Genomic DNA, 20,283 nt, shown 5'->3' with positions numbered 1-20,283 from the left:
CCCATGGCTAAGGCTGAGTAAAGAGACCTTAGGACCATAAGCCACTAAGGAGACAAAGCTTATCCTCCTGGCAGAGGTGCCACCTCTGCCCCCTTTTACCGCACCCTGCTTGGCCCCAGATGGATGACTGGTTAGCCAATGATGGGTAAGATTCCTCAAGGGAGGGACAACCTAAGACAGGCATGGTCATGAAGGGGCCCTCAGGGAAGGACTTGGGGAGCTATAGAAAAAGGGGTATGATGGACCCTTACCCCTTAGCTTTGACATAGCCTGAGTCCTCATTCTGTCTGCAAGAAGTCTCCTAATCTCTTCACTGCCCTACTTCGCCTGCCTGACTTAAGCCTGAAACAATGCCAGAGGGCAGTGCAGCCTTAGACACCAGGGCAATCAGGCCTAAGAAAAAATGCATAAAATCCTGTGAAACCTGCTTTCATAAGAATGCCCTCAATTTTCTGATAATGGTCGAAGCATGAAATGAGTTTGTTTCCCAAAGTTTTATGGCCCTTTAGCTAACTGACCCTGACTCAGAATAAGCCCTCATACTTCTTCATATGTTATCTATTGTTTGATCTTTACTTCCTGACAATGATTAATGAGTTTTACCTGTATTCCTGTGTAAATTGAACAAAATAAAAACCCACTGAGGAAAAGGCTCCTGGCCCTTCTTCTTTGAGAGATCGGCCACCTTTCCTCCCCAAGCAGATCATGTCTTGGTAGATTTATTCTCATCCATGGAAGACAGGGTGGGAGGGGTGGTTCTGCAGGCAAAGCTCCCCCACATGACCTCTGAACAAAGCAAGGCACAGCACATGCAAGAGCATGGAGATGTGACAGTGTGCAGCATGGTCAGTTCCGTGTGGCTGAGGCCAGGGTATGTGGCGAGCAATCAGCCCAGACTTACAAAGGCTTCATGTGCCACACTGAGGTGAAGTGTTTAGAATTTATCTTCAAGGTAATCAAGAGCCAGTGGTAAATAAATATGGTCATGAAATCTTTGCAGCTGATCCCATGAGAGGTAGGGTCTATTGTACCACTAAAGTCTATGCTGGCTGTGACTTGCTTTAGCCGATAGAATATAGCAGAGTGAAAGTGTGCAAATTGTACAGCCTAGGCCTCAAAGGACCTCCCAGCTTCTCCCTTGTCCCTCTTAGAACGCTGCCTTGAGACCCCCTGTAAGGTAGCTGATCTAACCTAGCAGAGGTGAGAGACGCCATGTAGTGGAGAGCTGAGATGCCCCAGCTGAAAACCAATACTAAGTGTTAGACACATGGACCCTCCAGCCCAGGTGATCCTCTGGCCGAATACAGTCACATTTGTGAGCCAGGCCAACCTCCAGAATCCTGACAAACAATATATCATGGTTGCTTTAAGTTGCTAAGTCATGGGGAGAGTTGTTATTCAGCAATAATTAACTGCTAGGGAGTCCCATCAGCAATTTCGGACCTGTAACTTTAGCTCTATAATTTTAGGGAAAAATTTTCTCTGGCAGGAGTGTGGCAGATAGAGTTGAGGAAGGGGTAGCAGAGAAAACAGAAGGTTACTTCATGTTAAGAAACTGAAGTATGGGGCTTAATATACTCATTTTTTCCACATTTTTTATTGTTGTTCAAGTATGGTTGTCTCCATTTTCCCTCCACCACTCCCCCCCAACCCCAGCCTTAATGCACTTATATATTTCAAAGCTGTCTGAAAAGAGATTTAAGAAACATATAAATGTAAAATTAATAGATGTAGGTAATCAATTTGGGGGGAGGCAGGAATCAGGATGGCTCCAGGTTTCCAACTTACTTGCTAAGTCTGGGACTATAGAAAGGAAGTGTGTCCCACGCACCCAGAGCAGTGCCTGGGCACGCAGTAGTAATCAATAAGTACCTGTGCTGATTAATTGATTCTCACAACAATACAAAGGATCAGATACTAAATTACTCCCATTTTCCAGGTGACGATGCAGAGGGAAATTAAGCAACTTGCTTTAAAGTTACACACCTAGCAACTGGTAGCCCACAAACACAAAGTTCATAACTGCTCAGACCCTGGAACTTGAATGGCCTCTATTTTTCCAAGAAGAGAAAAGATCAACTTTTAAAAATAAAAATCTTTTAAAAATGAAGGGTGAAAATAAAGTTTCCATGCCTTAGGGTGTTGTGGAAGGTGACGTGTAAAAGGCATGGAAGCACTGATTGGTCTCAGGGTGGATCTGCCTGGGACCCTCCTGTTTTTCATTGCAAACACAGACTAGGGCACCAAGGAGCTGTCAGAAAGTTCACGATATAACAAGAGCCGGGATTCTTCATCAGGGTTCTGAAGAGAAGATCAGAAAAAAGTTTCAGGGTTCTTGCAAACCTAGTACTTAAAGCCTCGAGTTCTTTACAGAGGGTAGAAAATGGTGGGGAAAGGTACCTAAATGGTAAAAGGCAGGGAACTTTCTACCAAGGGCACCTCAGGCTGGTTTCATCACATCACCCCAACAGGACAGCTAGACGGCCTCCTCCAACAAACAAGAACACAGTGAGTCCAGGGGCACAAACCATCACATCAAAGCACCAGGGCAAATGTACTTGGAGGGAGAAAGTGGCATGGATGCTGACGTTGCACTCAGATGAGTCACGTGATAAAGAACAGATGGCCCCGGACAACCCAGTCCCAACATTATGAAGACACAACATCAAGGGCAAGTGTGTGGCAGGGCAGTGGGGTTGGGAAAATGGGGGCACAGAGAAAACAAGAAATGGATGGATATGGGGCGAGCAAGGAGGGCCAGGCTAGAAATAAAAACGTCAACTTTTTTTACTTTGATAAGTCTACGATCACAATCCTCACAGAGGACATTTTTATTTGCTGTTTTAGAGAGAGAGAGAGGAGCAGACAGAGAAACATCAATGCAAGAGAAGCATGAATTGGCCGCCCCCAGGCGGGGGGTCCGTGCCAGGACCAGGGATGAACCTGCTGCCTAGGTATGCGCGCTGACCGGGAACTGAACCTGCACCCTTCCGATTACCTGACAACACTGCAACCACACTGAGCTCCACTTTTTTAAGTACCGAGGAAAATAGAGACATTATTTTATATCAGCTACTTTGATCATACCGGCAGGGTTTCAGGAATCCACGTGGGTCACTACACTGGAATGAAGGATAACCAAAGACACATGTGTATTTTGGCCTCAAAGCAGAAACATTAATACATGTTTGAAAGTAGCGAACACAAACCTAGAGATGAGAAAACCAAAAAGTAAAAGCTTCAATAAATGATCCTGATGGCTCAGCTCTCTAAGTACACACTGTGTGTCAAGTCTGTTTTAAAGGAGAAGAGTCGTTATCACAATATGAACAATGTTCAGCCGCCATCATCCTGGGCGGTCTGTCCTCTTTATCACCCTCATCCAGAGCTGGAATTTTAAGAGCTCACAAAAGTAGACAGACTTGTATGACACAACGTCCCTGTCTTCACTGGCCAGCTGCAGCAGACACCAGCTATGGTATCTGTTAGTGCTCTCACTCGCCTTTTCCTGCATTATTGACAGCAAATTCCAGATATTCTGTTTCTGTAATTATATCAGTGTATTTCCCTAAAGAAGGACTCTGTTTGAAAGTATTGTGAAAATATTATAATTATTCATAAATTAATTTAAAATATTTAATTTCATAAGATAGTGTTCAAATTTCCTGTTGTTTTCAGTTGGTTTCTTTGAATCAGGATCAAAATAAAATCCACAAAATATGATAACTGGACAATATGTCTTTAAGTGTCTTGCAAAATGTAAATTCCTATTTCCTTCCTCCCTCCCTTTTTTCCTTCCTTCCTTCCCTGACTCACTCCTACCCACCCACCCTCCCTTCTTCCTCTTGCACTGGCTCTTGCTGTCTTTTCTCCCTGTCTCTCTCTCTCTCTTTCTGTCTGTCTTTTTTTTATTCATTTGTTAATTTATAGAAACTGAGTTGTTTGTTATGTAGCATTCCCACAATCTGGATATACAGCAGGGTATATCCTCCTCCTCCTCCCCCTCCTCCTCCTCTAACACATTCCTCTGTCCTGAGCACTTCCCTGAGCTGGTGGTAGGATCTACAGCTCTGCTGTCTAATAGAAAGAAAGGGCAAGTCTCATGTGTAATATCAAATTTTCCAGTAGCCACATTGAAATCTAAAAAGTATAAGCACACATCAATACATAATCTTACACATTGTATTTACCATTACAATTTAAGGGAACTATAATTCTACCAAAGTTATAAAATTGTGTCTAACACAAAAATATTTTCCGTGGTTTCAGTTTTTAAGTTTATTTTTTGTTGTTGTTCAAGATTTTATTTATTTATTTTCAGAGAGAGGAGAAGGGAAGGAAAAAGAGAAGGAGAAAAACATTGATGTGTGAGAGAAACATCAATTGGTTGCCTCTTGTTCACCCCCAAATGGGGACCCGGCCCACATCCCAGACATGTGCCCTGACTGGGAATTGAACCGGTGACCTTTAGGTTTGCAGGCCAGCACTCAATCCACTGAGCCACACCAGTCAGAGCTTAAGTTTACTTTTAAATTAGTTACAAATTAAATGTCCCTTAGTCTCAATAGCCATATTCCAAATAGGCAATAGTCACGTGTATGTAGTGGCTACTGGGCTGGACCTCACAGATACGGAGGCTGATCAGATTCCTTTTGATGTGTTGGCAAGACCACCTCAAACGCAGTGTGTGGTCTTCCATCGGGGGTGCAGCACATCCTGTATGTTTCTTCTAATGATGTGAGCAGCCTTTTGTGTTCAAGGCCTATATCCATTAATTCATCGGTTGAAGCAAAATGGTGATATCCCATCATCGGGTATTGTTACCTGGCATACCTGCATAAAGAGAAACTTCCCCTAATACTACTTAGTTACTTACTTTTGTAAAGAAAGCTGCAGCTGAATGAGCTGGTCTCCTGGCATCCCTAACGTCCTCTGTGGTGACCAGTTATTCCCTTTCCTTTGTCTTTATTTTTATCCTGTGTTCATGTGAACTCAAGGATTCAAACACATTGAAGTATTCCAGCCCCTTGCCATCAGTGTCCTTACTGATGCTCCCACTACCCTCCCTTTCACCCATGAAAGTGACTTCAAACTGGTTCCTTAGTCCTTTTGGTAAGAACGTGCTAGTCTTTGAGACCTCTCCTGATATCAGTATAAGGTGATTCTGTCCCATCTTGAGTATTTACTGGTCCTGACCTGGACTCAGTCATTTCTCTAAGAATCTCCGGTTTATTTTTGTGGGAAACAGTCTCAAATCAAAATGTGTATCATAGGGTTACTCACTGGTATGGTTTATTTCCAGGTCTCTCTGATGGACAGAGCTGGGAAATAGTCATGCTCACATGTGTTTGTGCATTCACACACACTCACAAACACTGCCCATTTAAATTCAGGACTACAGAGTTTTTACTGAGTGTTTCCTTTTACCCAAACCTCCTTTCTCTAACACCAAGCAGCTTTGCTCTGAAAGACACGGAGAGTCACAGAATTAGAATAGCCCACGTGCCCTGTTTGCTGCTTCTCGCACTGAATGGACAGAAGAAGAAAGACAGCAGCCACACCACCACTTCCCACACAGTCGAGAATGGCTGTTTCTGGTTTTGTTACTGGCTTGGGCTAAAGACATTGTGTTTTTATGTTTCTTGGAATAGTTCTGATCCATCTGGTTGTTTACAAAAGGGATACACACACAGGGTCATTTGTCACATTATGTTTTTACTGTCTAAAGGTGAAATTTTTAAAAATTTAATTTACTTTCATGATTGTGTAAATGTAAACAAGTTACATTCCCAGTAGTCTGGCCTTGACTCTAAGACCTGCAAGTGCCTCAGAGGCCTGGGCAGAGGTGGGTCCAGGCCCCTGGTCTCCGCGGGCACTGGGAGTCCTGGCCAGGGTTCCTGTTTCTGGTCGAGTTGGGGACAAAAAGACGAGGGTTCTGTGGAGTCAATATCAAAGCTTCGCCTAACTGGGGTTTGGGTGTCCAGTGGAGACTTAGGAGCTAGAAATGCTGCATAAAACCTGAATAAAGCAGAATAATTCAGAGTGAAATAGGCCATTTCAATAAGACACAGGACTTCCTCCTTAGGTCTCCAACCCCCACCCACAAGCTAAGAGTCAATCACCAATGACAACGCTGCCACATCACAGTGTCTCAGGCCTCCCGTTTACTCATGAAGGGACAATCCGGGTAGTGACACGACGTCATGGGCAGACCCCTCCTGGGCCAGGACTCAGTGGACACAGACCCTGCCTTTTACACCCAAGCTTGGCATGGTCTGGTCGCTGGGCTTCTCTGTAGCAGGGCCAGGGCGGCTCTAGTGGCCACTACCATGTGGACCACGCCACTCTGAGGACCAGGTGTCCAGGACGCTGACTCCTAGCAAGCAGGTGAGAGTGCCCGGGACACCGCAGCAAGGCTCAGACAGTGGCTGGAACCATTCCTTCCTCAGGAACCCGGGGCAAAAAAGTACCTCTTTGAGAAGTAAAAAATGGCCCCCATTCTGTGTAAGAGAAAGGGTCCCACCAAGATTTGGACCCGAACCGCTGGATTCAGGGTCTTGTGTCCTCCTGTCACGCTACGGAACCCCCCGGGGAGCGGGCATTTCTTTCTGTGTGAGTACTCACCGTCTTTGGCAGCCACAGTGCCTGCTGATGGTCTCGAGACAATTCTTCTTCTGCTCAGATGAGACTTACACACAGCTCGCCTGCATAGGTGGGCATTGTCTTTCTTTCTCTCTGCCTCTCGCCATTGATGGACTTCTATCATTTCACCAGCGTCTCAGAAAAGGAGGTAAAATTCACTCTCCGCTTAGGGCCAGGGCCTCCATTACAGACCACACAGGCTGCTTCAGTTTACCAGAGTTCCCTGTCCTGAGGTTAGATCTCTGCAAATGATAGCGCTGTTTTCCTTTTTAGTGCCTGCACACTTTCCCCACTGCCCACAGAGGGCAGATGATTGTCAGGGCAGGACTTGGGGCTTCCTGGGCCCTGTGGCCACCACACAGAGCCCCTTATACACCAAAGCCTCCACATCCCCACTTGTGACATGTGAAGGGGTCTCCACAGTGGAGTGGGATTGGGAGGCAAGGGGACTTCCTCTTCCTTTTCATACACTTCTTACATGTTATTTTAAGTTTTTCTTATGTCAAATGTGCCTTTGTTTGATTTACAACACAATCGAAACAACCATGTTTAACATTTGCAGGAACAACTCAGGCCAACCAGAGCAGACTCACATGAAACGACCCAAAGTCAACCTCACACCACGGCCAGGAGGCAGGGCTCCGATGGGTGGGCAGTCGCAGACCGTTCTCCGAGAGCTTGGCCAAGGCAGTTTCAGTCCAGCTTCTCAATGTGTCACAAGTGGAAATTGCACAGTTTTTAAAAATGAACCTGCAACAAGGTGCTCAGGAGCACTTGTTGCTGGGCCGCAGGGTTGAGCACCCCGGTTGTCTCACCATGTACATAACACCTGCATTCACAAAATACCACCCCACTGAACATGCACATGTATGACAGGCCTAATTCCACATGTTTCAAAGTAATAATCTGTGCATTTCATTGCCCCTACTTCATTTTATCCCAAAGTCATTTCTTTCCTTACCCAACACACAGAACAACAACAAAAAATAGCACTAAAAGAAAAAAGCTAAGAACATATACACATGGGGTATGGACTTGGACAACAATATGGGGATTTTCTCAGAAGAGGGATTGAGTGGAGGGGGCAAGGGAGGGAAAAGTGGCAACAGCTGTAATAGCATAAACAATAAAATATAATCTTAGAAGAAGAAAAAAGGTACTGGCTAAAACAGAGCCAGAAAGATACCACCCACTGTTGCTGGAAGAGGTATTTTGTTTCTAGAGACTGGATGAGGTTGAATCAAGGAAGGGGGCACAGAGCCTACTCGTGTTATGGAGAGGAAGTTTTTCTCCTCAGAGTTTGAGAAGATGAAACTTCCTTCTGGAAAACAAAGAAGTCAAGGGCCAAAAAACAACAGAAAGCACTCCTGCAGGAGAACTTGAAGATCGGCCAAGGTTTGTGACTGCGAGAACAGAAATGGACTTCGGCCAATTTAAGAAGCAAAAAAATTTGTTGAAAGGATGTTGGGAGATCACAGAATGGCCAGGAAAGTGGGAGAACTGGGCTCTGACAGGAGAACAAGGGTCAGGAGAACCAAGTGAGGTTAGAACTGCAGGTGAGGAGACTGTTACTCCACGAGGTACGTGCTGCACCTGGGAGCCCAAGGTGACAGGTGGGGATGTGGTGCTGGTGGGAGCTGTCCTGCTGGGGGCCAGTGAGCAGAACTGCCCAGGGAATGTGATCCTCCTCCCCTCTTCTCTTCCTCCCACTCTATTGCCCCACCTCTCTCACATCTATCTCTCCATCTGCCTTGCTCTCGTTCTTTTCATCCCCTTCCCTTCCCTCCATTACCTCCCCATCCCTCTTTCCTTATTCCTTCCTATCTATGCTCCTCTGCCCCTTGTACATAATGAATGCCACCAGAACACCATAATCGGTTTCCTCAGTATCAGAGAAAGATGAGGGAATATTTTCCATCAACTCAAGAAGCAAAAATGTGTTTCTGTCTGGGAAGGCTCTTTGCAGGTCTGTGGAAAACAGAGAGGGGGCTGCAAAGTGGGGCAGCTGAGCGTCCACAGCCCATTCCTCGAGGTCTGGGCCTTAGGATGACCCAGGTAGTGGTGACTGAATGTAAGGAACCTGTGATTCAGCACCACTCACACATGATGGGCAAATCCTTTCCTTACACCAGTTCCACCAAGAAAAAGGCCAGTGTTCTTGTGAAGGACCACATCGCCACCTGGTGGCCAAGTTGGGAACAGCACAGACGGATCCAGGCCGGTACTATGGATGTGAGACAAAAGTCAGTCAAAGAAAACCAAATAGGCTCATTTAAGAAAAACCTGAAGGACTTCCAGCCAAGATGGACAACAACCAACTTAAAAATAAAGAATAACCAGAATTTCCAGAAAATTGAACTGTATAAAAGTTAGACAACTAAGGAGTTAAAGAAGAAACATTCATCCAGAAAGGTAGGAGGGGAGGAGACAGGCAGCTGGGACAGAGAGGACACGCAGAAAGGTGGTGGCTGGAGGACCAGGCAGGTGACGCAGCAGCTGGTGGACCAGGCGGTCACACATTCACACGTGGATAAGCTAGGAGGAACAACTGGGGGACAAGACAGACCACACAACCCAGGGTTCCAGCACAGGAAAATAAAGCCTCAAAACTTCTGGCTGTAAAAACCTGAGGGGGTTGCAGCAGCAGAAGAAATTTCCAGTCTCACAGGAGAGTCAGTTAAAGAGACCCACGGGGTCCTAGAATGTACACAAACCTACTTACCCTGAAATCTGCACCATAAAAGTCCAGTTTGCTGGTGAGTAGTGGGGGAAGTGACTGAAAGCAGGGCAAGAGCAGAGCAAGCAGCATTGTTCCCTCTCTGACCCCTCTCCCACATACAGCACTACAACACAGTGACCTGTGTTGCCCTGGCCTGGTGAATACCTAAGCCTCCACCCATTACAAAGCAACAGTTGCACCAACACAAAGATATATGGCCCAAATGAAAGAACAAACAAAAACTCCAAAAATAGAACTAAGTGATGATGGGATAGCCAATCTATCAGATGCAGAGTTCAAACCACTGGTAATCAGGATGCTCACAGTACAAATGCAAAATAAAGGAAGAAGCGAAGGTTATACAAAGTGAAATAAAGAAAAAATATACCTTCACCAACAGTGAAAGAAAGAAAACCAGGATTCAAATAAACAATTTGGAACAAAAGGAAAAAATTAACATTCAAACAGAACAGAATGAAGAAACAAAAATTCAGAAAAGTGAGGAGAATCTTAGGAACCTCTGGGACAACTTTAAATGTTCCAACATCTGAATTATAGGGGTGCCAGAAGGAGGAGAAGAAGAAGAGCAAGAAATTGAATATTTAGGTAAAAGAATAATGAAGGAAAACTTCCCCAATCTGGCAAAGGAAATAGACATGCAAGTTCAGGAAGCTCAGAGAGCACCAAAGAAGTTGGACTCAAGGAGGAACGCACCAAGACACACCATAATTACATTACCAAAGATTAAAGATAAGAAGAGAATTTTAAAAGCAGTAAGAGAAAAGAAGACAGTTAGCTACAAAGGAATTCCCATGAGACTATCAGCAGATTTCTCCAAAGAAAACTTACAGGCAAGAAGGGGCTGGAAAGAAGTATTCAAAGTCATAAAAGGCAAGGACCTACATCCAAGATTGCTCTATCCAGCAAAGTTATCATTTAGAATGGAAGGGTAGATAAAGTGCTTCCCAGAAAAGGTAAAGTTAAAGGAGTTCATCATCACCAAGCCCCTATTATATGAATTGTTTGAGTGACTTATCTAAGAAAAAGAAGAAGATCAAAACTATGAACAGTAAAATGACAACAAACTCACAACTATTAACAACTGAACCTAAAAGACAAAAATGAAAAACAAACTAAGCAAACAACTAGAACAGGAACAGAATCACAGAAATGGAGATCACATGGACGGTTATCAATGGGGAGGGGGAGGAGGGAAAAGGAGGGGAAGTACAGAGAAAAAGAAGCATAAGTGGTAGGTACAAAATGGACAGGGGGAGGTTAAGAATAGTATAGGAAATGGAGAAGCCAAAGAACTTGTTTGTACTACCCGTGGACATGGACTAATGGAGGGAGAAGGAATGCTAGAGGGAAGTGGGTGCAGGGTAGAGAGGGATAAAGGGGAGGGAAAAATGGAACAACTGTAATAGCATTATCAATAAAACATACTTAAAATAAAAATAAATTTTAAAAGCAAAACAAATAAAAATAAAAACAACTGTGGTCCTGGCTGGTGTGGTAAAGTGGATTGAGCTCCGGCCTGTGAACCAAAAGGTCTCTGGTTTGGTTCCATGTCAGAGCACATGTCTGGGTTGTGGACCAGGTTCCCCTTTGGGGGAGTGCAGGGGGCAACCAGATGATGTTTCTCCCCCTCTTTCTGTAAATAAATAAAATCTCTTAAAAACAACCTGGGGACTTCCAGTCAAAATGGCGGCATAAGTAAACACCTTGCATAACCACATCCACATTATAACTAAAATATAGAACAACCATCACTTAGAACCCTCAGAAATTGAGTTGAATGGCAACCATGGAATTAAAAAACTACACCCTTACCTGGTAGGAGGGTGTAACAGGCTGGTCCCACCAAGTCCCCCAGGGTTCCAGTGCCAGGAATATAAGTCCCCATCACTTCTGGCTGCAAAAAAAACAGTAGGAACTGAGCCAGTGGAAGACACTGCTGGAGTTCCAAACAGTTCCTCTTAACCCACACACGGACTTACTCGGAGTCATTCCTTCTGAGCTCCAGCACCAGGACAGCAGCTGAAAGGCACCATGGCATACAGGGAAGAAGTGAAGTGTCTGGCATCAAGGCAAGAGCTGGGGGAGAGATTTCTCCCAGACAGAAAGTCAGGCAAAGGCCAATGTCGCTTTTCTAAACCCTCCCCGCACAGAGCCACAGAGCTGGTAGGCAGGTGTCACACCTGAGACTCCATCAAGCTGGCTAACACTTTTGCACCACTTTGAAGATTCCCTGAGGCTCCATCCCACCCAACTTCCAGGCCCACCCAAGCAGCGTTTACATATGAATGGCTGGTCTTGGTTCATGCTTCTCAACAAGCTAAACCCAATCAGATAAGCAACAGCAAGTTTCAGTGAGCACCCAGCCCCTATACCTCTTGCTAAGTGTCACCAAGCCCAGCACTAGAAGCTGCCAGCCTAGATTCACAACTTGGCTTTACCTGGGAATCTCCAAGCTCAGCATAAGTAGCAGCCATCACAGATTACTTTATAGCTCAGGCAGGGTGGCACCAGGCAAAACACAGGTCAGGACTGACCTTGACCTGCACCACAAGGGAAACCCCAGGACCTGCACACACAGTGGACAACTACAGACCATATCCAAGCACCACCACCCTGCCCCTGCACAGATGATCCTCCACAAATGTGGATGATGTTGGTCAGTGGTCACAGCCAGTACTGCTGCTGACTGGCCTGGGTAAATCCCTCCCATTGACCTGCTGAGAGCAATCAAGTCTCAACTACAAGAGGAGGGTGTACTCAGCTCACACACACAAAGGGCGCACCTCGAGTACCCAGCTTGGGTGATAGTGGAGGCTGTGCCACTGCACCCTACAGGATACCTATGACATTATGCCACACTACCAAGACAGGGAGTCACAGCAGTTCTACCTAATACATAGAAGCAAACACAGGGGTGTTACAGAACCCCATCAGTGGTTAAATAGAATAGCTGTGGGGTTTTCCTGGAGTCAAGAAGCATGATTCCCAAAGCAAGAGTTTGGTGAAAAAGGAAAGGGGTGGTTTATTTAAAGGTTATACAGATTTAGAATAATGGCAGCATTCTGCTGTTAAGTCCCGCTCCCTTTAAAAACGTGCAAAAACAAATACTCCAACCTCTCTCTGCCAAACCAGGCCAGTTTCAGAATACACCACTCAGAGGTACAGTCTTTCAGAAAAGCAGAAGTCTGCAGCTCAGCATCCCAGTCACAGTTCAGCTCCAAGCATCTCTCACGTATCTGGGTAGCCAGGCAGGTCCCTGCAGCTCCACCAGCTCTGTTGCCATTTTCTTCAGGCCAACTTCCAAGCAGCTTTCTCTGCCGACTTCCCTACAGACCTAGTGGCAGCCTCTTCTGCAAATCTCCCTTCAGACCTCATAGGTGACTCCTCCATAGCAGACTTCCCTGACCGACCAACAGACAGACCTCCTGACCTCCTCTCACCACACAGCAGCCTGATCTGATGTAAATGCTCATCTCAGAACTTCCTTTGTGACTCATAGGCTGGCTGAATTTGTTAACCTAGTCAGTCACCCCAGCCTCCGCCTGTCTTGTAGGCCCACTGGGATTCCAGAAAGGATCCTGTATACCTGACCATGTGTATCAAAAGGTATTGCTCTGAAATTTATTTTCTTTCAAAAGGGAAACACGAACAGAATCTGGGAACCGTTGTTCAGTTCTGTTTTACTCCTCTTGGATACTCCTGACAACGGATTCTGATTTGAAAATGCTGAGAGTATCATTGCATTTGAAGAGACTACAGGTGATTCCTTTTCATCCCAGAATCTTTGGAGAAGTCCCCTAAGCAATAATAGCTTTAAATACAAGACCAGTGACATTTGGGGAGTTGTTGGGGTTTTTGTTTTCCTCTCTCTGTTTTAAAGATAAACTTGATTTATTCAATTTCAAGAGTTTCCTGAGTGTGGGATTGTCACTCTACATTTAAAGTATAAAATGATAGTGATGCTGTGTTCTTAGCATTGAAATTGCTTTATTCGTTCATTTATTTTCAACTCTCTTGAAAATCTAAAATTTGATAAATAAGTTATGGACCATGATACAATTTCTTGTTTTTATCTTTGTAGACAGGAATTGGGATTTAGACAGTGGGAGTTGGGGACAGCAGGAAATATAATTTATGTGAAAGAATATGATGAATTACTTACAAGATGAAGTTTTTAAAGACTTTAAAAACAATGCCCAAATTTCCCCTTTACTGTTTGCTGGGGGAAAAAATTCTGTCTTAGACTCCCTTCCTTAGGGAAGGTCCCAGCCTGTGAGATGCTGCTTCCTATTCAAGTCTCCTCTTCCTCCTCCTCGCCTTCCTCCTTTATCCTCCTTTTCTCCCTCCTCCTCCTTCAATGAAGAAGCTGGAAGAGTGTGGGGTCGGGGGAGAAGAGCCACAAAGCAAGGACTGCAGGAAAATTTTTTATTGATTTGAGAGAAAGGAAAAAAACTGTTTGTTGTTCCACTTATTTATGTACTCACAGGTCAATTTTTGCACATGTCCTGACTGAGGATCAAACCAGCAACCTTAGAGCATCAGGAAGATGCTCTGACAAACTGAACTACATGGCCAGGCTGCAGGACAATCTTGTTAGTGAGTTTGAAAGAGAGGAAGGAAAAGGGAACTGTGGGTTAAGAAATAAGCAATGGGAAAGCAAAGAAGTGTGAATGGTTATGGCTTGGCCTATAGGCTTTTCAGAATATTCAAGTAAAAGAAATAAAAAGAATTTAACTTTTATTTTCAACTACAGTTTGGTTGCCAGGGAGTATTCTTTAAGCTCACATCATGCTAAACTCAATTTCATAGGCCTTGTCTCTGTAGGGTTGTCCTTGGTTGCAGTAAAGAGTAATGCCCACCCCTGGCTGGTGTGCTCAGTCAATTGAGTGCCAGCCTGCAAATCAAAGGGTCCCTGGTTCAATTCCCAGCCTGGGGCACATGCCTGGGTTGCAAACCAGGTCCCCACTAGGGGGGCACATGAGAGGCAACCACACATTGATATTTCTCTCCCTCTCTTTCTCTCTCCCTTCTCCTCTCTAAACAAATAAAAAATAAAGAATTTTTTTTAAAAAAGAGTAATGTCCACACCTTTCTCTTGAAACAAAATCTTGAAATCTCAGCAACATTCTCTCTGCCACAATATTCATTGTGGGATGGGAAGAGAGTTTGAAATCATGTTTAACATACATAAGGGAAAATGCACAGAACCTATACGTACAATATACCAGGTGATTATAATGCACACCCCTGTGTAACCTATGCACGGATAAAGAAGTAAAATAGTATAAGTCCTTCTGTCTAATTCCTCCCATGCTTTACTAGGTGATAACCTTCTACCCCATCCCCCTCTCCCCCTTAATTTCCCCCCACCCCACCTGTAAGTTCTCTCATTAGGGTTCCATTTTTAACATTCCGTGTTATTAATGGATATGAGTGCTATTACATGTTTGTTAGCCTCTTGGATTTTTCCTGATAAGGTTCTTATCCCCAAGACCCTGGTTATTTTTCTCTAGTTCTGTGTGTCTTTTTCTTCTTATTTTATAAGAGAATTGACAGTACGAATTGGTTATGCCAGCCTCTAGCAGCCCCTTGAGGCCACGCTGCCCACAAGCCCTAAGACTGATAGTGTGACAATGCAAGGAAGAAAGATCCACAGACTGTGCACATGAGCTAAAAGACAGCTGTGTGAGAGGTTCTGCAATTCCTTGCACACTGGGTAGACCTATGGGGAGGGAGAACGTGGTCTCCACACAGGAATATCCTCTTGGATCTGTAGCATCCAGCACACGCGAGAACCAATATCAGAGACTTTCAGGGGTTCAAAGATGTTATTTTATTGGCCAAGTTTAACCTGCGCAGGGGCGAACTCTCAAAGTGTCCAGCGACACAGCGCCCACAAGGAGCTGCAAACGAGAGCCGCTGCGAGCGCGTACAACTACTTTCTTATATAGGGGCAGGCAAGCAAGCATTATACAGAAGCAGACGTAGCAGTTAGCAATTCGCTTACAGAGACCGCGCGAGGGAATTTCAAACCAAGCATTTTTGCATAAGGCGGGAAGGCAGGCTGTTTGTTCATTAACCTAGTAATCTCCTGGCTCTAGCTAGCTAGTTTTCTATTTTCTCATTAAAAACTACAAAGCACTGCTTATCTAGCCTACTCAGGGGAGAGCGTCTGCTAGACACGGGATGTTTGCTTAACTGCCCTGTGTCTCCCTTATCATTTTGTTTAGCTACAATGTGGTTCTTGTCTATTAGAGGAAATTTAGTTCTTAATTTCCTTATTCCCAACAGATCCACCTAATTCTTACATAAAGAAGGAAGGCACATCCCTAACTGGTGTGGTGTGGTGGCTTGGACATCGTGGTCAGGGCACAAGCCTGGGTTGCAGGCCAGGTCCCTGGTTGCCCCCTCTCCACCAATCGATGTTTCCCTCCATATCTTCTCCCTCCCTTAACCTCTCTCAAATAAATAAATAAATAAATAAAATCTTTTAAATGAGAGAACAGCCAGAAGACAGCCAGAGTGGGGCACATGGCAGATGTCTTTCCCTGGCTGCAAGCACAATGAATGTTGGGTAGGCTAGCATGCAATGAGTGGAAGCACTGCCGTTCCCCAATAAGCAGTGATGTGCTTACATCGTTGTTACCAGCCATTCCACTGGCAGGTGGTGACCTGAGAAGGGAAGAAAACAGAAGAGAGCAGAGAAAAAACCCTGAGTTTCAGGCAATCCAGGACACTGTGCCAATTGCCAGAATCCTTGGACTGCGATGGTAACAAGCTAGGGAAAGTGCCCTTGAGCGTTTGATTGCTGGCAAAATTGCATGAAAGGTATTTAACATTGATGGGTTGGCTTCAGGTACATAAAATAGCAAGCAGTATCTTCCCTACAGAATTGCCGAGGATATAAGTATAAGAATCTTCTCTGCAGCAGTATTTTTATAATGAAATAAAAGAGCAGAACCAATTTATTGTTCAACAATGATGTGATGATGTGACTGCCTTTCAAGCTGGGCATTTGGGTGGTGGGTCCCCACGCAGGTTCAACTTGCACACAGAGAATTGTTATTTCTGTTTGGGGCCCATGTGCCTGGGCCACTGTTGGAAATGCCCCATCCCACAGTTTCTCCTGTCCATTATGGATGGTAAATAAGTCATCCCAGACACAATCTTGCTGTTCCAGTGGGAAAGGGAATAGCAACTTCCTCTAGTGAGGATCGCCCTGAGCCCTTCTCCCAAATGGCTTTTATTGGGAATGGTATGTGTAGGCGTATACAGCATGCATGCATAGCTCATCAATATCAACAGGTATAGTCATACAAAACCAGATATTATCTACAGATAACAATGAAAGGAACACAGAGATTTGTCATAGGTCAGGGTCTGTTAGTCATGCTGATGCCAGATGGTCTTTAAGACATGTTTCATGAGATAAGGAGTTTAATCCTTCTACCTTAAACTTAAACATCTGGTTTATATGACAGGGCTATGCTAGGCAAAGCAGAGCAAGCTTCCAAGGATACAATGTATTTATCAGGCCTGATTCCCATTGGATCCCTCGGTGTTAGAGTCCGGTCATGCCTGCCACCTGCGTTACCTGGTTTTCCAGGGAGACTTCTTAGCCCCTTTCAGAGCCTGCTTTCACGGGGCCACAGTCTCCAAAACCACACAGAGTGGTCCCCAAAAGGCCACAACATGAAGTTTGTCTGCAACGATAGCAGGATGTTCAGATTTGGTAAATTCAAGTGTCAAAAAAAAGTGCAATTATCACAAGGTCAGTGGACTAAAGCATTCAGTAAGGCAGCTGGTAAAGAGCTTTCAGTGGATAATTCATCTGAATTTGGAATAGGTAGAAATGAAACTGCCAAGGGCCAGCAAAAGCTGTAGAATAAAACTCTTGATGCAATGAAGAGAGTCAAAGAGATCAAACAGAAACACCACGCTGAATTTCTATTGAGCAGGTTGAAGAAAAATAAAGTACTGCAGCAAGTTCAGGACACCACAGAAGTCAAGCCAAATACATATTTGATCCAGGCGCCTACTGCACGCAAAGGAGAGCAGCTGGGAAACAAAGCAGCACCGAAATGACAGCAGGAGGTGGACATGGCAGTTGACCCTGACAACCTCACTGTCTGTAGCCATTTCCACGAGCACATGGAAAATCTCCTTTAGAGACCTAGCACATCTAAATGATTGATTTATTTTGTACATCAGGTGACTCAAAAGAAAGGTGATTAAAAACACATTTCTTCAACGTTGCGATCTGCAAAACACCAGATATTATCGATGCTAGATTGCATCTCAATGTTCCACCTCCGTAATAGGGGTACCCACTTAAAGCATGAAAATTCCGAAGAGAACCATGAACACAGAATGGTCCTGCCACTTGTATAGTGGCAGTAGGCAGCATTTATGTAATAATTAATGACAGAAATTTATGGCTGGCGACATATAAATTTTCTCTTTAGTAAAAAAGCAATGATATGATGTTTAAATGTATGTCAATATATTCAGACAATGGAAATCTAACTGTTTAAAAACAAAGAGTTGGAAATCCTGATGATTCATAAGTGATGAAAATACTAAGAGCTCAGATATTGGTGGCACTCTGCACACATTTCCTTCTCTGGAGCTCAGAACAGCCCACAGAACTGTATCGTCTGCTGTGGAGGCTGAGAGGTTCCGGGACGCGGAAGGAAGGAAGGCTGAAGGAAGCGCAGGATAGAAAACAGAGAAATGGGGGGGGGGGGAGCAGGAAGGGGGGGAGGAGGGGGAGGAGGGGGAGGGGGACGGCGACGACAGCGACGCCGACAACAGCCCCGGCCCGGCCGAGAGAGGGCGCTTTTGCGAGCACCCGCATCCCGCCCTGTGGGAAGGCTCGCCCTCTCTCCCTCCGCCTCGGACCCGGGCGGTCCAGAGACATCGTCCTAGATCACCTGTCCTCTGCCCAAGGACGCCGAGAGGAGGACGGGCCCACGGAAGTGTGGTCCTCGGTGGTCCAGCGCGCTGGGTCCCGGCTAGCGGCGGAGCCTGTGCCCGCCGTCTCTCGTCTCTCGTGGGTAAAGGCGGACGCCACAGAGCACAGTCCCGCTGCTCCCCGAGGAGCAGCAAGAGCGTCAGCATCTCGGCCAAGGCCGTGGGGGCACGCGGCCAGGTCCCCCAGGGAGGAGCGACACATTGGGCCGGGGCCCCCTGGATCCAACTCGCTCTACGAGCGCGGGGCAGGCATCTGGGTCCAATCCCACGGGTGGGGAGCGTGGGTGTGTGTGGGGAGGAGTCGGGTGGGGATCCTCCCGAAGCACACGGTTGGGCTGGAGGAGGAGCAGGAGAAGGGAAAGCGGGTGTGAGAGGAGAAGCAGCGGGCTACCCGGGGGCAGGGGGAGAGGGCACTCTCGGGAATGCGAGGCGGGAGCCGGGAGCCTCCAGCCGAAGGCGGGCTCGGGCCTCGATTTTCCAGGAAGGGGCGCCTCCTCCGCACCTGGCCGGGGAGGGACTGCGGCGCGCGAGTTCCACCGAGCGACTTCCAGCCTGGCCAGCACCCGGCGCCGCGCGGCCTTCCTGGTGCTGGTGGGCGTCTCTGTGCAGCCCACCGCGCTCTGGGGAGAGGGCAGGTCGAGCGCACCCTGGACAGGTGGCGCAAGAGGCAGAGGGGTCCACACACTTCAGTCACGAAACAGGAGAGCCAGGAAGATGGAGGAGCGCTGACCCGGGCGAACCCACTTGCAGTGCGGCCTGAGGGGCGCGGTGCGGTACCACGGAGGAGATGCTGCCTTTCACCAACCCGGGGAGGTCGGAGAGAGAGCGCAAACGGACCTCTAGCCATCCGCACCTCTCCCCCCTCCTCCACAGAAATTGCTCCGTGGTTTCCCCCATGAGGGGAACAGAGGGGTCAGCGCCGAGAGGATGCAATGGTCAAGGTCCATCCGGGGAGAACCACCTTCGAGATCGTGGTGTCTCCCCTGCCATGTGAGAGTAAGCGCACGCCGTCTGAGCACCGAGCAGCCTTCGGGTCTCTGCTCCACACACTCGGGGTCACCGCCCATCCCGCCGCCGCCCCGGGCGAACGCACACGGAGTGGGCTGTGCAACCGCTGTCTGCACGTCTGGTGTTGGTTTCCACTCCTTTCCGCTCTGGCAGCAGTGAGCGTGTTCCATTTCGTGCCCACTTCACAGGCTGCTTTTGTTGGGTCGGTTCACGTCACCTTCCCACAGGGCTTAACAGACGGGCAGGACAGTCGCCGGGGCTGGGGCCGCCCGGGGGCTGCTCTTCCAGAGGCGGAGCCGGCTCTTTCTGAGCGGAGGAAGCTGAGGAGGCCCAGGCAGGGGCGCCCAGCAGAGCTCAGAACCACCTCTCAGTTACTCGGGGCTGCACGGCTCCGCGCCCTGCTGGCCGCCTGGAGGCCACGTGGGTGCAGCTGTGCGACCCTGCGCGAGCCGCCGAGGAGCCCCGTAGAGTCCCCTTAGGGGCGAGCGGCTGCGGCGGAGCCAAGCAAGACCAGGGCTCCCGGAGATGCGGGCCGCCCCTGCGGGAGACGAAGAGTGGGTGCGAGGAGGGAACCCAATAAATAACGCCACAGCTCCAGGACGGGATTCCTGCTAGGCCGGATGTCATTGGGTGCAAAAGTGGTTCCCTGACCGGGAATCGAACCCGGGCCGCGGCGGTGAAAGCGCCGAATCCTAGCCACTAGACCACCAGGGAGTGCGGAGGCTTCTTTTGTCCTCCTCAGTGAGGCAGAGCTGAGCGACACCTGTCGCGCCCTCTGGGGGCCCTTCCTGCTGGGGGCGGGTGTGGAGGGGTGAGCAGGCGGGTCGCCGCCGCTCCCAGGAAGGCTTCCCTGTGGCGGAGTCTGCCCCCTGCCTTCTCCAGAGAAGGAGCGTCCGCACCGCCCGGAGATGCGCCTTCGC

At 47.2% G+C, this 20,283-nt stretch overlaps 1 non-coding gene and 1 pseudogene across 1 annotated transcript; both read right to left on the bottom strand.

Annotated features, from left to right (window-relative positions):
• Positions 1-19,171: 19,171 nt before the first annotated feature.
• Positions 19,172-19,353, bottom strand: LOC114489260 (annotated as a pseudogene).
• A 652-nt stretch (positions 19,354-20,005) lies between these two features.
• Positions 20,006-20,077, bottom strand: TRNAE-UUC. The gene has a single exon. It is a non-coding gene; the product is annotated as a tRNA-Glu (tRNA).
• Positions 20,078-20,283: the final 206 nt, after the last annotated feature.

Source organism: Phyllostomus discolor, chromosome 14, assembly GCF_004126475.2.
Source record: "Phyllostomus discolor isolate MPI-MPIP mPhyDis1 chromosome 14, mPhyDis1.pri.v3, whole genome shotgun sequence".
NCBI lineage: Eukaryota > Metazoa > Chordata > Mammalia > Chiroptera > Phyllostomidae > Phyllostomus > Phyllostomus discolor.
Note: the sequence above shows the minus strand (reverse complement) of the source record. Positions and strands in the feature narration are given on the sequence as shown.